The sequence below is a fragment of the Lampris incognitus genome, chromosome 4 (genome assembly GCF_029633865.1).
Source record: "Lampris incognitus isolate fLamInc1 chromosome 4, fLamInc1.hap2, whole genome shotgun sequence".
NCBI lineage: Eukaryota > Metazoa > Chordata > Actinopteri > Lampriformes > Lampridae > Lampris > Lampris incognitus.
Genome location: NC_079214.1, coordinates 58,179,910 through 58,199,781, shown reverse-complemented (window position 1 = coordinate 58,199,781; position 19,872 = coordinate 58,179,910).

The window sequence follows — 19,872 nt, the reverse complement described above, 5'->3', positions numbered from 1 at the left end:
TATTAATGTATTGTTATGTTTTAGGTGGGTCGGTCCTGTGATGGCCTGGCGGCCTGTCCAGGGTGTCCTTCCGCCTGCCGCCCAATGACAGCTGGGATAGGCACCAGCATCCCCGCGACCCCGAGAGCAAGATAGGCGGTTCAGATAATGGATGGATGGATGGATGGCAAAATATTTACTAAGACTAATTGAGGCTAGATGTGAAGTGTACGTAACGGTTCTGACTTACATACAAGTTCGATTAGGAGCGGGCTCAAAAACGGAACTCGTTTCCCTATTCGTCTGATTTTGAGCAACACCTTGTGGATGTTGACCGTAGTATTATAAAAATCTTAAAGGAAAAAAACACATTTAGCACACATGCAGATTGTGACAAGAATGCTTTTCAATGCTAAATGCACTTAATTGTATTCATCTGCAGCGAGAGTCGGCCAGAAAATCAGAGACCAACCCAGGCACGATATCTGCGATCTGTGTGTGTGTGTGTGGTGGTGGTGGGGGGGGGGTGTTGATTGGTTGCAGTCACTGTTAGTAACAAGGAGGCATGGGTATTTGGCCCACCTCATTTTTCCAATTTTCAATTGACTGCATGTTGATATAATCCCATGTAATGTCCATATACAGTTAGAAATAAATCATCGCCCACTGAAGGCTGTTAGAACAAAAACATTACCTTTCAGGGATTCAATAAATATGCATGAATATGCAATGCAAATAATTCCAATATGCATATTCATTTTTTTCACAAGTCTTACAGAGTCACTTGATTTAAACACAGATATTGAATATTATTGATAATCTCTTCCAACTATTTTGAGTAATAGCACCGTCTATTCAAGATTAAGGAATCCAACACAAGAAAAATAATTTCTCATGCAGAATGGAAATCTTAATATACTTAAATACGGGTATACTTAAACATGATTAAGTGATATGATTAGAACAGTAATGGAAGCTCTGCATGTTACTGTATTTGGACTGGGTCAAGACAAATTCAACATCCACCAGCAAACAGCCCATAAATTATTGAGTCAGGGGCCATTAGCAAAATACAAAATATAAAGTGAACGAGGCAGGTGTATGAGGCAGACTTGTTTATAAAGTGTATTACTCATCCCCAACCCTTCCGCCTCTTTAAGTGGTATTACATGGAAGAAACAAACTCTCAGCTGGCTGTGAGATTATGCAAATGTACTGTGAAATATTAAAGTAGCCCTATTTTTATAATTAAAATGTTCAATATTTGTATAATTAAAATGTTCAAGATCCATGGTTCAAGAGCCAATGCTTCAATAATGCATCAACAATATAATCACTGCAAGTCATTAACCATCGCATCATTTGCTACACACGAAGTAACTCATAGTTCATAGGTTTGCATGCATACGTGTCAAAATATGCATGCACAGGTTATTTCAGTTTGCAACTCTTAGCCCCTGTGATGTTATTACAGTTTCTTTCAGCTATATATATATTGCAACTTATTAATGGGAAATGTTAAAAAGGTTTACAGTTGCGAACAGAAAGCGGGGCCACCCATAAGGGTGGGAAAAGGGGAACGCTTCCTGGGGCCCAGCCGCTCCGCTGGGAGGGGGGGGGTCATGGAGGCCAGCAATAATCATGTTCATCCTAAATACAGGTAGTCCCCGGGTTACGAACGCCCGACTTGTGAACTTGTGAACGGACCTCCGTAAAGCCTGTTGTTTAAAAAAAAAATCGAGTTACACACAATGGTTCGTACTATCGAGCGGACGGACTACTTTGCACGACGCTCAGAGCGCTGTGAGTTTTAGCGGGTCCGTCAGCCCGAGGGAGAGCAACGCCACGCCGCCGCCGCCGCCATTTTAAATTGTAAACGTTGTCGTGTGCGTTGTGTTTTCGCTTCCATTTTTCGTGTGGCTTCAAAGCGTACATCTGATGCAAGTGACGGTGATGCGTCGAAGAAAAGGAAAGAGATCACGACTGAAACGAAAGTGGGAATAATAAAGCGTTCAGAGGGAGGCGAAACGCTCATTGGTTTTTTCACTTACCCGGGGAGGTGAGCCCCCAGCGGGCTCTCGTTTCTGGCGTCTAACGGCCGCCCTCACGACCCGCTCCGGGACGGTGGCAGGTGGGGAGTTTGAAACGTAGGAAATGTTTCTTTATACCTATACACACAGTCTCTCTCAATTATAAATACTGTACTGTAGTTATATATTAATGTGTTGTAGCGAATTCGGGGGACAACGCAACCACAGGAAATGCCGCGGCCCGGAAGCGAACCCGTATCGCCCGCACCGCAGGAGACATCGCTAACCGCTCGACTAAAGGGTCAGACGGCCAGGGTGTCTACTTATCCACACACGTTACAGTATTATTATGTTTTAGGTGTGTCGGTCCTGTGATGGCCTGGCGGCCTGTCCAGCGTGTCCTTCCGCCTGCCGCCCAATGACTGCTGGGATAGGCTCCAGCATCCCCGCGACCCTGAGAGCAGGATAAGCGGTTCAGATAATGGATGGCTGGCTGGATGGATGGTAACATATTTACTAAGACTAATTGAGGCTAGATGTGAACTGTACGTAACTGTTCTGACTTACATACAAATTTGACTTAGGAGCGGGCTCAAAAACGGAACTCGTTCGTAATCCGGGGACTTCCTGTATAAGCAATGATGACGGCAATACTTGCCACTGAGTGTTAATTGGCGAAACAGATGGACATTAAAGACATTATAAAAGACTTCGCATCCAGTCAGACAAGGAAGGTGGCTGTAGAGGCAAAGATGAAGCCGTAAAGAAAATTGCATTTTCTTCTAAAAAATGTGTGGTGTAAGTGTAGCTGATCTTTGTGTGTTTAAATCTGTCAGAGACTTCTGTTACGTGTTTGTGGGGGTGGGGGGTTGGCCCTTGTAGCTCCTGTTACTGATTACGTCGCTCTCAGTTTACATGTATGTTTTTGGCAGGAGAGAGAGAGAGAGAGCGAGAGAGAGAGAGAGAGAGAGAGAGAGAGAGAGAGAGAGAGAGAGAGAGAGAGAGAGAGAGAGAGAGAGAGAGAGAGAGAGCACATTTTGATATGAGTAAAGCAGTTAATTGGGGGGGGGGCTTCCACTGGACCACTCCAGGGGCCCAGCCACTTCTGTGGGCGGGCCTGACACTAGTTATTTTGATTTTGGTTGAACCCGCAAAGAGAGCGTCTTGATCCATGCTCAGTAATCCAGGTGAAGAATCGCAGAAAGTCGAATCAGTTCATCTGGAGACAGCTTACTGGGAGGAACATTTCATCACTCATCAAAGTGACTCTGTCAGTCTCAGCTGTCAGTAGTTATCCCCGGTCTTATGAACAGTACATGGCATAACGACCTATGCTGTGGAACGCACATTGGGCCAAAACGTCTAGCTCGGTAAACATCCAATTTGTACATTTTAAGACTACGGAAAATACCATGTAAACGCGCCCATTTTGAACGCTAAGGCGTTTAAAATTGGGTGCAACCACTTCACCGGTTTGTGAGGGGAAACCCTCCACTTCAAGAGAGAAAACAACTCCGCACTCGACCTATCTTGTATGAGTTGAGGTGAAGAAATAATATTGATCGAATTGGACTTAAGAAATAATATTGATTTACCGTGACATTATTAACATCTGCTTTTTTTGTAGGCTACTGGTTACTTGAGAAAAAAATGTAGCTTGAAAACAATATCCATCCATCCATCCATCCATCCATCCATTATCCAAGCCGCTTATCCGAATTCGCTTCGCGGGGATGCTGGAGCCTATCCCAGCAGTCACTGGGCGGCAGGCGGGGAGACACCCTGGACAGGCCGCCAGGCCATCACAGTGGAAACAATATCATACATGACATATTGATTTTATGTGGTAAGTTCAGTTAAGTGTCCACTAGATGGCAGTATTGGAGCACAAATGGCGACCTGTTGAATTTTGGGCAGATTGATGGATGGATAGATGGATGGATGGATGGATGGATGGATGGATGGATGGATGGATGGGGGAAAAGAAAGAATTTGGTGTTCTACAAACCACTGATTTCGATGTAAACTGGTTGAGGTCCCTTCTGATTAAATGCGACATTTTTAGTACAGCCAGGGGCTATTTTCTAATGTAATGGTGGTGTGAATTATATTTTACATTGTGACTATGTTAAAAAAAACGATCTAATTTAACTTTTGTCCTCTCGTGAACAGACTGTTGATTAGGAATCATGGTTTTCCTGTTTCAAACACCACATTTGTGTTTAGAAAGAAATTCTTACATACTATATTGAGACTCAGTGGTGATTATGACATGAGAAGCGTACCAAGCTATAAACAAGCTGTCTCATCACTGGTTTGGATCAGCCACTAAACAGGACAGGGACAGACTACAACGGACAGTTGAGACTGCAGAGAAAAATCACTGGTGCCAACCTGCCCTCCATTCAGGACTTACACACCTCCAGACTCAGGAAACGGGCAGGCAACATCACTGGAGACCCTTCACACCCTTGTCACAACCTGTTCCAACTCCTCCCCTCTCGTAGGCGCTACAGAGCACTGTACCCCAAAACAACCAGATATAAAAACATGGGTTGTCATTCAAATGAACCCTTAACACTGTCAAATAAATCCAACCATTTTGTACATACTGTACTGTACATTGTGTGTATACTGGTACGCTCTGTCATGTCCATCTACCTCAGGCATGTATGTAAGTAACCTGCTAACATCTATTTCAGCATCTCTGATATATTCTCTGCACCACTGCACTTTATTTCACCTGTATAAGTCATCCTTGTGTATATATCTGAAGGTTGTTGTGTTGTAGTGTTGTCATTCTGTGTTAAGTACACTGAGAGAGCCACGGAACCGGAGTCAAATCCCATGTACGTGCCAACCTGCATGGCCAATAAACCTGATTCTGATCTGATTCTGATTACCAAGCAAGTGGTCTCGACCACATTACTGCTCCTGGCCTTGCAGTGTGTCTTACTGGCTCTATGGTTCATGACGTGTTACCAGACTGATCAACCCAGGACAAGCGACTAATTGTTTCATCCTGTTTATTCATTCCACCGTGGATTATCCTTCATATATATGGACACGTGCTGTTTTTTCAAGATCTCAGCACTGCTTTGTTAGTGTGCTGGACAAGTTATTGGATCAGTCCGGTCTGTTTTTCACAGAGACTGTGTAAATGCAAAAAAACAGTTTATTAAAGTTGATCAATGATAGCCTGTATCTTGGTTCACAATGGGTTTTATTTCTTCCCTTGGTAATTTACTATAAGCAGTTGTTGACTGTAAAATCTATGCCAAACAACTGTAACGCCCCCTGTGTTGCACTGTGTTTTTACAATGAAATTCTGGCAACCACAGCTGCCAGTAGCTTACTGTAAGGTTGAACTTTGCAATAAAATTAAATTAAATTAAATATCATACAGTTGTACTGTTTATCACTGAGACAGACTGTAACTAGGTTTACAGTAAAAATGTGTGAAATTAACTTAGTTTTCATAGTGCAATTAGCATGCTCATCACTTTGGGGAGGGCTGGATGTAAGAATGGGCTTTCTAATGGTTTCATCTTCTAAATGCTGTTTTTATTTTTTACATGATGCTTTTACAGAAACCCTTTTAATGACAAGCAGTTGTATTTGGTCTGCTGATCCACAAGAAGCTTGCTTTTCGCAGCAAGCATATGTTGAATATGTCACCATTTTAGGTCAGTAGTTGGCTACAGGAGAGTTCATTTATTATGTATTTTTATTTGTGGCTATGAGAAGAAAATGTATATAGAAAATGTTTAATTTATGACTTCCAATGAGAAAAATAGTCGGGGGGAAATTTGAGAAACTTGTGCAAATTGAGCCACAGTTTCTCCCCTGGGTGGTCTGAAGCTCTGCTAAAGCAGCTCCACAACACACGGATGCAGACAGGCAGGGGTGTATCCAGGGGCAACTAAATCTCAGCAGCATTATCTCGAGCAGATGAGTCCCAGTGGAAACCCAAAACCAGAACATTGCCTGATACACTAGCAAATACACAGGCGCAGTGTTTTCAACATGTTTGCCACTGTTTTTTTTAAAATTTATTTTTAAGTTAAACACAAGCTGTGAATAATAAAATGATGGATAACGTTTTTTTTAATAAATTTTAAGTGATTTTCAAATTGCTTGCTTAAAGGCATATTTACAATGTGATAACATCAGTTCAAGGATGAGAGTATGTATGTGCTGTACTTAAGACAGGAAGTTGAGGACCTGTTCAAAATATCAGTTCCCAAACTATCTCTAGCTGCAACCGTAGGAGTTATGTGCTGCCTGAGGTGTTCCAGTTGTTCATCATTGGGTTTAAATTGGTTCAGGGGAACCTGAACTGTTTGAAGCCAGTCAAAGGCAGGTGCTCCAGGCCCCTGGTCCTCTGCTGCAGCTGCCCCCAAGCCATCCGCTGCAGCAGCAACTCCCTGGTTTTCTCCTGCAGCAACCCCCTGGTCTTCTGCTGCAGCAACCCCCTGGTCTTCTGCTGCAGCAACCCCCTGGTCTTCTGCTGCAGCAACCCCCTGGTCTTCTGCTGCAGCAACCCCCTGGTCTTCTGCTGCAGCTGCCCCTGGTCTTCTGCTGCAGCAACCCCCTGGTTTTCTGCTGCAGCAACCCCCTGGTCTTCTGCTGCATCAACCCTCTGGTCTTCTGCTGCAGCAACCCCCTGGTCTTCCCCTGCAGCAACCCCCTGGTCTTCTCCTGCAGCAACCCCCTGGTTTTCTGCTGCAGCAACCCCCTGGTCTTCTGCTGCAGCAACCCCCTGGTCTTCTCCTGCAGCAACCCCCTGGTCTTCCCCTGCAGCAACCCCCTGGTCTTCCCCTGCAGCAACCCCCTGGTCTTCTCCTGCAGGAACCCCCTGGTCTTCTGCTGTAGCAACCCCCTGGTCTTCTGCTGCAGCTGCCCCTTGATCTTCCCCTGGAACTGGCTGCTCGTCTGCTCCAAAAAGGCCTTGGATACCAGTTTGATTCTGCAACTGTTGCGCCAGACAACCTCGCACAAAAATCTGATGTGGCGACATGTGTCTGGCCTTTCTCAGCCAGTGGTGGTTCCATTGATTGATAAACAATCTGAGGTCATGGTTTATGCGGGGCAGGTAAACAAAGTGAAGAGCCCATAGATTTTTTTTTTCATCACTGGAGTTTACTTTTCCTTCATTCTCCAGATATGTGAACGAAGAATGGTAGACATTTGTAACGCCTCTCCGGACATCGCCCCACAGTCTCTCAATACGTTGGTTATGAGTGCTCCTCGCTCTCAAAACACTCCCTGCGTTGAGCCTCAGAAGACATCCATAAAGAGACGAATGGCATTGTTTTCCCCTCCATGACCCCATCTGACTCTGGATGGGACGCCATACTGGCTGATAGCTTCAACTAACAGGTCCATTACAGTGTCACTTCTGTTGTTATTAGACGCTTGAAGGGACACCGCAAGTCAGCTGTAACCATCGATTTCTCCATGGACCACGATCCTCTACCCAACAAAAAAAAGATGGAGAAAGAGATTGTAAGAAGCGGGTGGGAGATGGAGGGTGAGGAAGAGAGAGGAAATAAACATATTTCAAGTATATTTTAAAGTTGTCCACTCAAAAGATACAGTGATTGTGTTTGCTCTGGGTAGCTTGTGGAGAGAGTGGGGGAGAGAAAGCCATGATATCACTTCCACAACTTTTGGGTGTGTAGTCTTTCTAATTACGTATTTTCACAGACTTCAGTTTTACAACAAACCGGGGCTTTCTTGACTTGCAAAATTATCTTTTAAATTGACAAACATCATCTGTGTAATTCACAGCACAATTCAAAGAGGATCAAAAAAATTATTTGTCTCTCGCTGTTTACTACCACACATATTTTTTCAGAAATAAGGTCCGGCGGGGTCCATAACAAGGGCAGGGACTTTGCCTGTCTCGAGAGTCCTGCAGCCCAAAGGTTAACGCCTAGAAAGGTCCCATCCATCCATCCATCCATCCATTATCCAGACCGCTTAGCCTACTCAGGGTCGCAGGGATGCTGGAGTCATTGATCCCAGCAGTCACTGGGCGGCAGGCGAGGAGACACCCTGGACAGGCCGCCAGTCCACCACAGGGCCCACACACACACACACACACACACACACACACACACACACACCTAGGGACAATTTAGTACGGCCGATTCACCTGACCTACATGTCTTTGGACTGTGGGAGAAAACCGGAGCCCCCGGAGGAAACCCACGCAGACACGGGGAGAACATGCAAACTCCACACAGAGGATGACCCGGGATGACCCCCAACGTTGAACTACCCCGGGGCTCAAACCCAGGACCTTCTTGCAGTGAAGCGACAGCGCGAACCACTGTGCCACCGTGGTTAACGCCCAGGAACGTCCCGTACACAGCAAAATAAGAAAACACGGGCAGAGGACAGGGTCTCTGCAGGTACAGACACCGCCACACACGTCTAGTGGGTCACAAGTGATGATTGTACGGGATTGTTTTTGTATGAGTCTGCACATGGATTTTTAGGAAAATCCTACTCATTCTACTTTTAACAGCGTACACTATGTTGCTCCGTTTGGGCCGGGGAACCCGATCCTTGGGGTGGACCAATTTCTGGTGCAGCGTGTTTTGGGGGTTCGAAAGCAACTGAGACGTGTATTTTGAGCTATTGAAAGTGATATGACTACACCCCTTCTAGTTCCCCATTTCCTAACAGCACAAATACACCCAATGGGAACCGCATTTCATGGGGTTAGAAAACACATGTGACCGGGCATGAGAGACTTAAATCCAGCTCATCCAGGTTCACTGACCTTATCACCATTTTGTCATCACCTGGAGCTGTCTTAAGGTTGCATGTACAAGGATCTTAATGGTCAAAATGGAGAAGCTTCTGCACTCCTGTTGTCTTCGAGACAGGTTGCACTGGTTAGACTGAAATCCCAGACATTGGCATGGAGATGAAGCATCACTTCAGATGTTATTTTGATGCCTAAATATGGAATACCACATCCAGTCACATTTCAACTCCATTGTAAAATGCATGTGGGGTGTAAAAAGACCACCTCTAATTTTTTTAGACCAATTTTCTTTCAATTATGTCCCAAAGAAACATACTGTAATGTGCTGAACGGGATTTCTGGTGGGCTTTGAATTTGCAATTGAAAGGTAGAAAAGAAAATCAGCGTTACTACCAAGCTTACCACAGTTTAATGTTATATTTTCACAAGTGTGCTAGCAAACTGCGGCCTCTGTCCCTGTCCTCCACCCTTTGTAATGTGTTAACATGGCGATATCAATCATATATAATACTTCCAGGAGGCACGGTGGCGCAGTGGTTAGCGTGGTAGCCTCACAGCAAGAAGGTTCTGGGTTCAAGCCCTGGGGTAGACCCACCTTGGTGGGTCGTCCCGGGTCATCCTCTGTGTGGAGTTTGCATGTTCTCCCCGTGTCTGTGTGGGTTTCCTCCGGGGGCTCCGGTTTCCCCCCACAGTCCAAAGACATGTAGGTCAGGTGAATCAGCCATACTAAATTGTCCCTAGGCGTGTGTGTGTGTGTGTGTGTGTGTGTGTGTGTGTGTGTGTGTGTGTGTGTGTGTGTGTGTGTGTGTGTGTGTGTGTGTGTGTGTGTGCGCGCGCCCGCCCTGTGATGGTCTGGCGGCCTGTCCAGGGTGTCTCCCCGCCGGTCGCCCAATGACTGCTGGGATAGACTCCAGCATCCCCGCGACCTGAGAGCAGGATAAGTGGTTCAGATAACAGATGGATGGCTGGATAATGCTTCCATTCACTAAGATAATTATAAACAGAAGCATTGGGGCGGGGGGGGGGGTCAAAACCACAGAAAAAGATGTAGCTTTTTTTTGCATGCCGCATTCCTATAAAGGCTCAGTGAAGTTGGCCTACAGCTTTCAGAGCGATGACAGGTTTGTCAGAGAAGGATGGGCCATAGCTGTTGCTATGATGTCTTTCAGAAGTGTCACAAATTCAACACATAATGGATACACAATGTGTAATCTATACTACTGGACATGAATTAAGTGTAGGATGGTAACAGGATGTGAAACTCTGAAAAAATGTCCTTGAATGAAAAATGAAATGCACTCAGGACACAAACAGACGACATACGTTTTGAGGGTGATTAAACTGCTTGAGCCAGGGCTCTTTTGTGATGTAGCTTTGTCGAGATCCCCCCCCCCCCAGGGGGATCTCATTTTGGAGGTTTTTTTATTTGTTTTGCTTTAAAAAGACCTGTTTGAATTATTTTTGCTTTACATTTGGATGGAATTACGGTTTGTGTGAGTGTGTGCTCGTTCCTGTATGTGTGCATGTATGCATGTATGTGTGACTTTGGCTGTGTGTGTGTGCAAGACTTGGTGGTGTGATCAGGGTTCGAATTATAAACTCAGCTTCGTGGGGGTCTCCAAAAACAGGGCAAAAAAACGTACGCATGTGCTCAAGTCATGCCCACACAGCGATGGGACTTTTTTATTACAGTGTATGACTGGATGAGCACTGATACGAGCACCGTGTCAATGAAATCGAATGTTTAGCCTAATGCCCTAGAACCAGCTACTAGGCCTACTACTAAACTGTAGTGGAGGACTTTGAGTATTTTTTTACCAAACTTTGGTATATTTTACCAAACACAAAACAATATTATATAGGCCTATTATATATAAAATATATAACAATATTTTTATTTTACCCAAAACAAAACAAAAAACAGTTGCCATGTTAAAATGAAGGACAATTAGTTGCTTACTTCAAGAGTGAAGATCACTAACACTCACTTGCACACGTTAATGGCAAATGCATGGCACAGCGGCAAGTGACCAGGAAGTCCAACGTATCCATCTGTGGTCACACTCCCGACGTTAGTAGTGTAACCGGTTGTTTTCTTGCCCGGTGCGGGATTCGTACGGGGTTGCTGCACCACAAGGCGACATCGCTAACCGCTCGGCTAAAGGGTCAGACCCGGTAGCTAGGGGCTAACGTGTCTTATTAGTAGTTTACAGTAGTTGTACTAACATTAGAGCCCAGGCGAACCTATAGGAGGGCATAACGTTAGCTTACATAAACGCACATTAACGTATACTAAACACTGCTAACTAAACGGGAAATTGTGGTGACCCACATCTATATAACTAGAGACATTCACCTAAGAGGACGGTGTACCTTTAAGGGAAGAGGCGAGGGGTCAGATAATGCACTTCCGCTTCCGGTTCACAGTTCAGTGTCGTTGTCGAATGTATGACATGCAAAGTTGGAGCTAGTAAACTACCTCGACTACGTCTACTCTCACGTCTCCTGTCTCGTTGTTTTCTAACTCCACAAAATTCAAAATTAATATGAAAGAGTGTTAGCTAGCCATGCTTTTCTGTAGAAAATGCAAAAAGACTTGATCGAGCCTTACCTCGTTAACGTCAGTGGTGGTCGAGTCCTCTTCAGAAATATTGCTAGCAGCAGCCGAGCTAACGCTAACGTCGCTGACTTTTTCTGAATCAGCAACTTTTTTAGCTTTTGAGCTGTTAAAACCAAAGTCCAGCAGGCTTGCAGCGAGCCGTCTCTTTGGTGGCCGAGGAGGAGGCATGGTGAAAAATATTGCACATTACCTGATGTAACTAGCTAAGACAATATTAAGACAACATTCATAACGGTCCATCTCCGCACCTTGGCGCCCTTGTCAACGTTTCAAGCACACCGAGTTTCCCAAAACCAAGGTTGCTTTAGTTTAGGCTACCCTACAGCGCCCCACGGCGTCTCAGTGGTGAAGTGCAGCCAAATGTCCTCTTCACGGACGAATAATGGTGCGTAGTTCTTTTCGAAAACATATTTATTTAAAACAATTTATTTCACTAACATAACGAATCCTAATAACATTGAAAGATACATTATTTGTGATCAAACAATGTTTTTTAAAATATTTTGTGAGAGACCTCCACAGATCTAGAGTTTTACAGCTTTCAAGGGAGCTAATGCCTCCTTCATGGGAGCTCAGCTCCCATTGGCTCCCACGTAATTGGAACACAGGGTGTGCTGGATGGTTATCTTCATTGGGCAATTCTTTTGCAATATTATATGGTAGAATTTTGCCGCCATCAAAGCTGCTAAACACTGTGTTAGTTACTATATACAGTAATAAAAATAAATCACTAACGTAACCGGTTATTTTCTTGCCCGGTGCGGGATTCGATACGGAGTGTACTGCACCATAAGGCAACATCACTAACCGCTCGGCTGAAGGGTCAGACACGTTAGCTAGAGGCTAACGTGTCGTGTCTTATTAGTAGTTTACACTAATATGCTCCAGAGCAGGCTGGTTGTGTACAATTTCTGAGACCGATCCAAGCATATAGGAAATATCTGCAAAATGTTGCCACGAACTGAAGGAAATACTGGGGCTCTTATTCAAAAAGTCCATCATCGCAGAACCAAGCTTTGTCCTATCACAGCATTCAAATCTTGGTGGATTCTCCCCACCAGCAAAATTGCTATTTCAAGCTCCACCTCTATAACCCAACTGCACTGATGGTCCTTCACCAAAATCCCTCACGTACACTGGAACAGAATCAGAAAATTGACCAGTAACGTTTGACCGGCGTTTAATCCATCATTCAGTCATTAATGCAGATCACATCTTTACAGTTATCTCAGCCACATTCACAATCAATGGGCCTCGCAGCAGCGATTCTCAATAAACGTGACAGTGTGTCAGCGGATCTAATCACGGTTATATACTATGGCACGGGGAGCGTCGACCATATTGCACTATTATTTTATAGATATGGAGCCAATGTGTTCATCTCAGAGCGGTACTTTTTTTGTCAGTGAGCAATTTCAGTTGAGGCGTTACGGGGCCTTCTCCCAAAGGGAAGCGTAACAAAGCGTGAGTGGAGGACCATGGAAGGAAACTCATCTTCACTGTTAGGTTGAAATGGAAAACAGTCAGAAATCTACTGCCTCTCATCAACGCCGGGATAGTGCTGTGGCGGTGAGCGACAGGAATATCTTACTGGTGAAGTCCCTCGGCTGACTCCTCGAGTTCCAGCACAGCTAGTACTACACTTCCCAGAGGGGAGAATAGCGGTGTGAAGGAGACGAGGAACAGGAGCCATCGCCTTGACAGCTTGTGGTAATTTCAATGCCGTTGTCTATCTCCTTTGTTAATCAAAGGGAGAATGGAGAATCTACGCAGTTTGATTCACATCTCCCATATCCACGGGGCTGCAAACTGTGGGTAGGTGGAAGGAGAAACTACCTTCCTGGAATGGCGCACGCTCTGACGCACCACATGAAGTAGGCAGAAAATGATCAATAAGTGCACATGCCATAACCAGCAGAACTGAAAAAGCGCTGCTTTTATAAAAATCCTGAAGGACGGGTCTATTTACTGCTCATCTACAGGGATGGATAAAGTTACCCGGCTTTATTTTGCTGTATGCAGGACCCATAAGAACTAGAGTATCTGTCGTGGAGGCTGGAAAGCCAGATAGTCGTTAATGGCCTGCTCCACTGCGCGGCTCAGAGGCTTCCCAAATAATGAGACTCCGTTTGTAGGCTTCTGAGTGTGACTTTCAATCTCCCGCCCACTACGTTCACACGTTAATATCGTAATGCAGTTCACCCGGTGTACAACAAAATCTCTTTCTTATCCGTGTCAGGTCAAGTCCATTTTATTTGCACAGCCCAATATCACAAATTTGCCTCAGGGTACTTTACAGCAACACCACATCCTGTCCTTAGACCCCCACACTGGATAAGGAGCAAATGGCCTGTTTAAAAGAGAGGAGAAATCTTGTCTTTACATGTAAGCATTTTCACGTGATTGTGCACGGGTGGAGCGACTCATCGTTCGTCTTATCTTCCAGATATGCATTGTGTAACACTGTGAAGAAGTGAGGCAAAAAGGAAAGGAGGGGAAAAAAAGAGGTGGTGCTCCATTACGCAAAGCCTCTCTGATCCCCCAGGCTGTGCAGCCTTTCCGTGCTCCGACTGCAGTGTCAAACAGATGCAAGTGTGCATCTGCATTCCCAGAGTACCAAGACAAAGGAGGCATCAGCTCCTATAAGGGAGTTTGTTCACTCAAGACAACTGCGTGTGTGTTTTCCTACCTTGGCCTGTCCTTGCACCGACCGTTGTTGGTAATTATTTAACCACAGAGCCGTCATCTATTCAGGCGGCTGCTACTGTAATTGCTTTAAGAAGCTTTTATTAGGAGATAATGGACCTTAAGAGTCAGCTCACATCTAATTACAGCTCCCAAATTAGGCCCTGACGATCTTACACTACCTGGGAGAGAGGTAAAGTCAGAAACTAGTCACACAAGTCTTCCAGTTTCGAATGCAGATTTGCAGTAGTGATGAAAAGATCATCAGAAATACAACCCCAGTGTTACCTCCGGCTTGGTCGGGCGTCCCTACAGACACAATTGGCCGTGTCTGCGGGTGAGAAGCCGGATGTGGGTATGTGTCCTGGTCGCTGCACTAGCGCCTCCTCTGGTCAGTCAGGGCCATCTAATCATCAAATATAACATGTACATATTATATCTAGATGTATGTCGATATGAACACAAATATATAAGCGGTGCATAACACCATCAAAACCATACATACACAGAATTTGACATATTTAATATTTCAGCATGTAAGGCAACTTATTCATGGAAGGATAATGAAGAAAATGATTGTATAGCGGTGTGGAGTGTAAAAAAAATGTCCAAATAAGAGTGGCCATTAGCATCGACCGTTTTCACCATTCCAAATTCCATTAAAGTTTCAATCTTTAATTGTTTAATGTATATTATCTACACTCAACAAGGCCTCAATAGATTATGCTTATTATGCCAATGCATACAAATGCTTGGGCGCTGTTTGAAGACAATGGACAGATATTTTACAGAGGTAGGATGGAGAAGGAGATTGACAGGCAGATTGGTGCAGCATCAGCAGTAATGCAGACATTGTACTGGACCGTTGTGGTGAAGAGGGAGCTGAGCCAGAAGGCAAAGCTCTCAATTTACCAGTCAATCTTCATTCCAACCCTCACCTATGGTCATGAGCTTTGGGTAGTGACCGAAAGGGTGAGATCGTGGATACAAGCGGCTGAATGAGTTTCCTCTGTAGGGTGTCTGGGCTCAGCCTTAGAGATAGGGTGGGGAGCTCGGACATCCGGAGGGAGCTCGGAGTAGAGCCACTGCTCCTTTGCATCGAAAGGAGCCAGTTGAGGTGGTTCGGGCATCTGATTAGGATGCCTCCTGGGCGCCTTCCTTTGGAGGTTATCCAGGCACGTTCAACTGGGAGGAGACCCCGGGGTAGACCCAGAACTCGCTGGAGGGACTACATGTCCAGTCTGGGCTGGCAACACCTTGGGATCCCCCAGGAGGAGTTGGAGGATGTTGCTGGGGAGAGGGACATCTGCCCTATTTAGCTTTCTGCCACCGCGACCCGACCCCAAAGAGGCGGCTGATGATGAGATGAGATGAGATGAGATGAGATGAGATGAGATGAGATGAGATGAGATGAGATGAGATGAGATTTTACAGAGGCAGACATGAGAGCTTTTGCTGTTTTATTTTCTGCCATCACTATTTCCCACATGAAATCATTTCTTCTATTGATAATAACAATTAATGCCTCAAAATAGTATCACATTCTTCGTCTACAATCCATGACAGGAGTAGCACACACAGAGCCCTTGTGGGAGTTATAAGGTTGTTAGTATGAAGCCAATTCGTCAACAGGAATTTGCATACATTATTTAAAATTTTAGGAATGCTAAGATTTTCATTGGGAGTGAGGAGGAAGGACAGGATTAGGAACGAGTATATTAGAGGGACCGCTCAGGTTGGACGGTTTGGAGACAAAGCAAGAGAGGCAAGATTGAGATGGCTTGGACATGTGTGGAGGAGAGATGCTGGGTATATTGGGAGAAGGATGCTGAATATGGAGCTGCCAGGGAAGAGGGAAAGAGGAAGGCCAAAGAGGAGGTTTATGGATGTGGTGAGGGAGAACATGCAGGTGGCTGGTGGGACAGAGGAAGATGCAGAGGACAGGAAGAGATGGAAACGGATGATCCGCGGTGGCGACCCCTAACGGGAGCAGCCGAAAGTAGTAGTAGATTAAAACTTTTAGGAAACATTATGGATGTAGCTCTTCATACACCAGACCCTTGGCTGTGTCGATGAGAGACCGGCTCCGGTCTTTGAGAGACCGGAGCCATCATATACCCAGACTAAGTTACCCTAACTATCGTCTAGATCTATATGTAAGAAGGCATAGCACCTTATATGACCCTTTTGTCTCTTTAGGTGAACAGCCCTTCCATAATAGTAAAATCAGGGTTGCCCTTGCTTCGACTGTAAACATTAAAGTATATTTTTTTTCTTATTTTCCCAGAGAGCAGGACTTGGCCAGTCTGAGAAGAGGTCTGCAAGACGCTATGCTGACTCCTAGTGGGGAAAAGATGAACTACAAGTTAGTGGCACTGAAACAGAATAGCCACACCTGCATATATATTCACACACACACACACACAGATATATAGCGGTGTCACCATTAAAATCAAAAGCATGGCTGTGTTCCATAATTCCATGCTCTCTGAAAAACACTAAAGCCTGAGAGAGACTGTACTATGCTGTCAGTCTTCTGTGGTCACGGAGCTCTGTGGTTCCTGACGTTACTTCAAATCAGTCACCTTCTTAAAAAGTCAAGAAGTACTGTATATGTATATATATATATATATACATATATATATATACATATATATATAAAGTATTATATATAGAACAGTATCGTCACCTTCTTAAAATAATGGCCTAAGTCATATTTTCAAGTTTTTCCAGAAACTTGAATATACGCTGTCTATCAATTAATAACTGACAGACAGCGTTATTTGTATGTCAATAGTCATATATTGTCACAACCTTGTTGTGTGAAATGATTAAGAAATATCGTATATTCTATATTTTTTTCAGTTTATTCTGTTTTTTGAAAAACTTGAAATTATGACTTAGGCCATTATTTTAAGAAGGTGACGATATGGATAATATATTATTATGTATAAGGCGAAACCAAATTGAAACAGGAAAACACGCTCGCGCGCGTGTGTGTGTGTGTGTGTGTGTGTTTGTTTAAATTTTTCTCTTTTTTCTTCTTCTAACAAATTGCCTCGTGGTCCTTTAAACAAAGTGGTTGCCGGGCAACCACAGAGTCGGCATCTTGCATTCGAATGAAGAATTGCGAACAATCACAAGATTAACTGCTGCTTCCTCGGCTAATCTACAGCGATGTGATTGATCTTTCCTTATATATTTTAGCTAAAAATCCAAGTCTTCATAAATTCTTCATAATATCCTGTAGAATCCCAAATCCCTGTTTCGAATATAAACAAACGAGGTCGTTAACGGAATCAAAATGTACGCTGGCAGATATTTCCCCTCCATCCACGACCACAGAGACGATCAGTGGGAAATGGCCGCCCCTGCTAAACTCTACAGAGGACCCAACCCGACCACCAGAGAAGCCTGTTCCGCTAGAGACGCTCGTTGGAAACTGCCCGGACCGAGGAGTATCGCCGACGCTGGGTGTTGGCCAAGCTCGGGGCGCTTAGCGCCGCCTGTCTACAGACCCCTGGAGGTCTTCAGTCCTCCAGCGGTGGGCCCTCCGACCTCCTGAAGCGACATGGACGACTTGTGTGGGCTCTTCGGCCGACTCCGAGAGATAGAGTTACTCACCATGATGGGGGAGCGCCTGGACGTCCCGCGGTGTGAGTTAACTGTTATAGTGTTAATGTAACCGGTTATTTTCTTGCCCGGTGCGGGATTCGATACGGGGTGTACTGCACCACAAGGCGACGTCACTAACCGCTCGGCTAAAGGGTCAGACCCGTTAGCTAGGGGTTAACGTGTCTTATTAGTAGCTTACAGTCGTCACCCTCCCCGGAAGCGCGCCCTCGCGCTTTGTTCTTCCCGCGCTCCGAAGAGACTTCTGAGGATCTGCACACTTCCGGATCCCACCGCTGCCACCAATGTAACCGGTTATTTTCTTGCCCGGTGCGGGATTTGAGACGGGGTGTATTGCACCACAAGGCGACATCACTAACCGCTCGATTAAAGGGTCAGATCCGTTGGTTAGGGACTAACGTGTCTTATTAGTAGTTTACATTAATAACGACGTTAATAACGACAGGTCTTTTCACACCACCTAAATGTAGACTTAAAGTTGAAACCGGATTATATTCCGAGGCTACAAATGGTACGAGTTCTGAGTCCAGGACAACTTAGAAAGACACTTAGCTATTTAGTCTTGTTAAAACCGCGTTGACCTAACTCTCGAGCATATACGCAAAAAATACGTAAACACACCAGTGTAACCCTCCGTGATACGCGCGTGTGCGCTTTTTTGTTTCGATCTGCGAGTTCAGGGGGGGGCAGCCCTGCAACCGCCGCAGCCGGGAAGCGAACTGGGATCTCCCGCACCGCGGTCGGCAACGTTAACCAGTCGACTAACGTTTAAGCCCGTGGCGCGGGAGACCTGGGTTCGCGTCCCGGCTGCGGCGGTTCTTGGGCTGCCCCCCCCCCCCCGAATTCGCTACACATGCTTGAAAAAATCAGACGGGAGAACACAGGCCGACACGGACTTTGGACAATATAGCCTATTTATTATTTGAACATAATAAAATGAATATTGCAGATTTAAACAACCATATGGAAAAAAACTTATTTGAAATATACATATACATATGTTGGCAATTATTTAGAATATCCACATATTTCAAATCGAAACCTCTACACATATGTTTTAATGCACCATGCATAAACATTTAATTTGCTGTTTTGTTCCAGATTATCCATCTCAAAAGGTGGATTATAATTCATGTGGCAGTTGTTAAAAAAAGATATTATCAGTGGACCCCCCCCCCTAAGAATCCAGTTCATCAAGTTGTCAAAGGAGTCTTAATCATGTCCAGATAAAAGACACCTTGAATGGGTGCAGTGGAGGGAAGGTAGACGTGTTATTTGAACCGGTTCCCTTGTACTTAATAAACTGTCCTCTCTTTCAGATCGATTCCTAAGAGATATCAAGTTCTACAAAATTAAGCAGAAGAACAGAAGAAACTGAGCCCACTCGGGAAAAGACAAAACAACACTGATTTTAATACATTTGGTTCACCTCGTATTTCATCTCAACATAATAAATGTTGGTCAACAATTCTCAAAACCAATGTTGGCGACCTAAGTCGTTTTTTGTTTTTTGTTTGTGACTGAATCCAAATGTATGTTTTTGGAGCATTTTCTCATTTCTCTTACCATATTTATGTGGAAAGGTTTTTCCTTATAGTCTACACAAAAATGTTTAAACACAATTTATGATGAGAATCGTCAATCGTAAAGCTGGCATAACGTTAAACAAAAGAAAGCCTTAATTGGGGCGTCAGCAAAGTTGTTGATGGACTGAGGAAAGACGTCTTTATACCTATTTACACAAAACACATGGACAGACGTGGGTACAGAAGAACAACTGTTGGACGAGAGGCCCGGTTGAAACATCATAATCCAACAGGCTCTCCGGGTCACCGTCTCGGTGTTACGAAAGTATATAATGATTTATCAGCGTTCAAAAATTAGATATGCAATACTATAGCTGAACTAGGCAATGTGATTTGAGAGTTGTTTCTGCCGCAAGCTGTACCTATCTTCTCTTTCTAACCAATCACGTTGTCCACTTCAACACCAGCGACTCGCCGCTAAGTGTAGCGACCCTGTACTGTTGAGAGTGCTGATTGGCGGAGTCGGCTGTCATTCCCCGGCTCTCCGCCAATCACAGGAACGCATGTTATGTCGGTCAGTGTGCGCGCCTGTGGTTGGTGGATCGGAGGGAGGAGGGC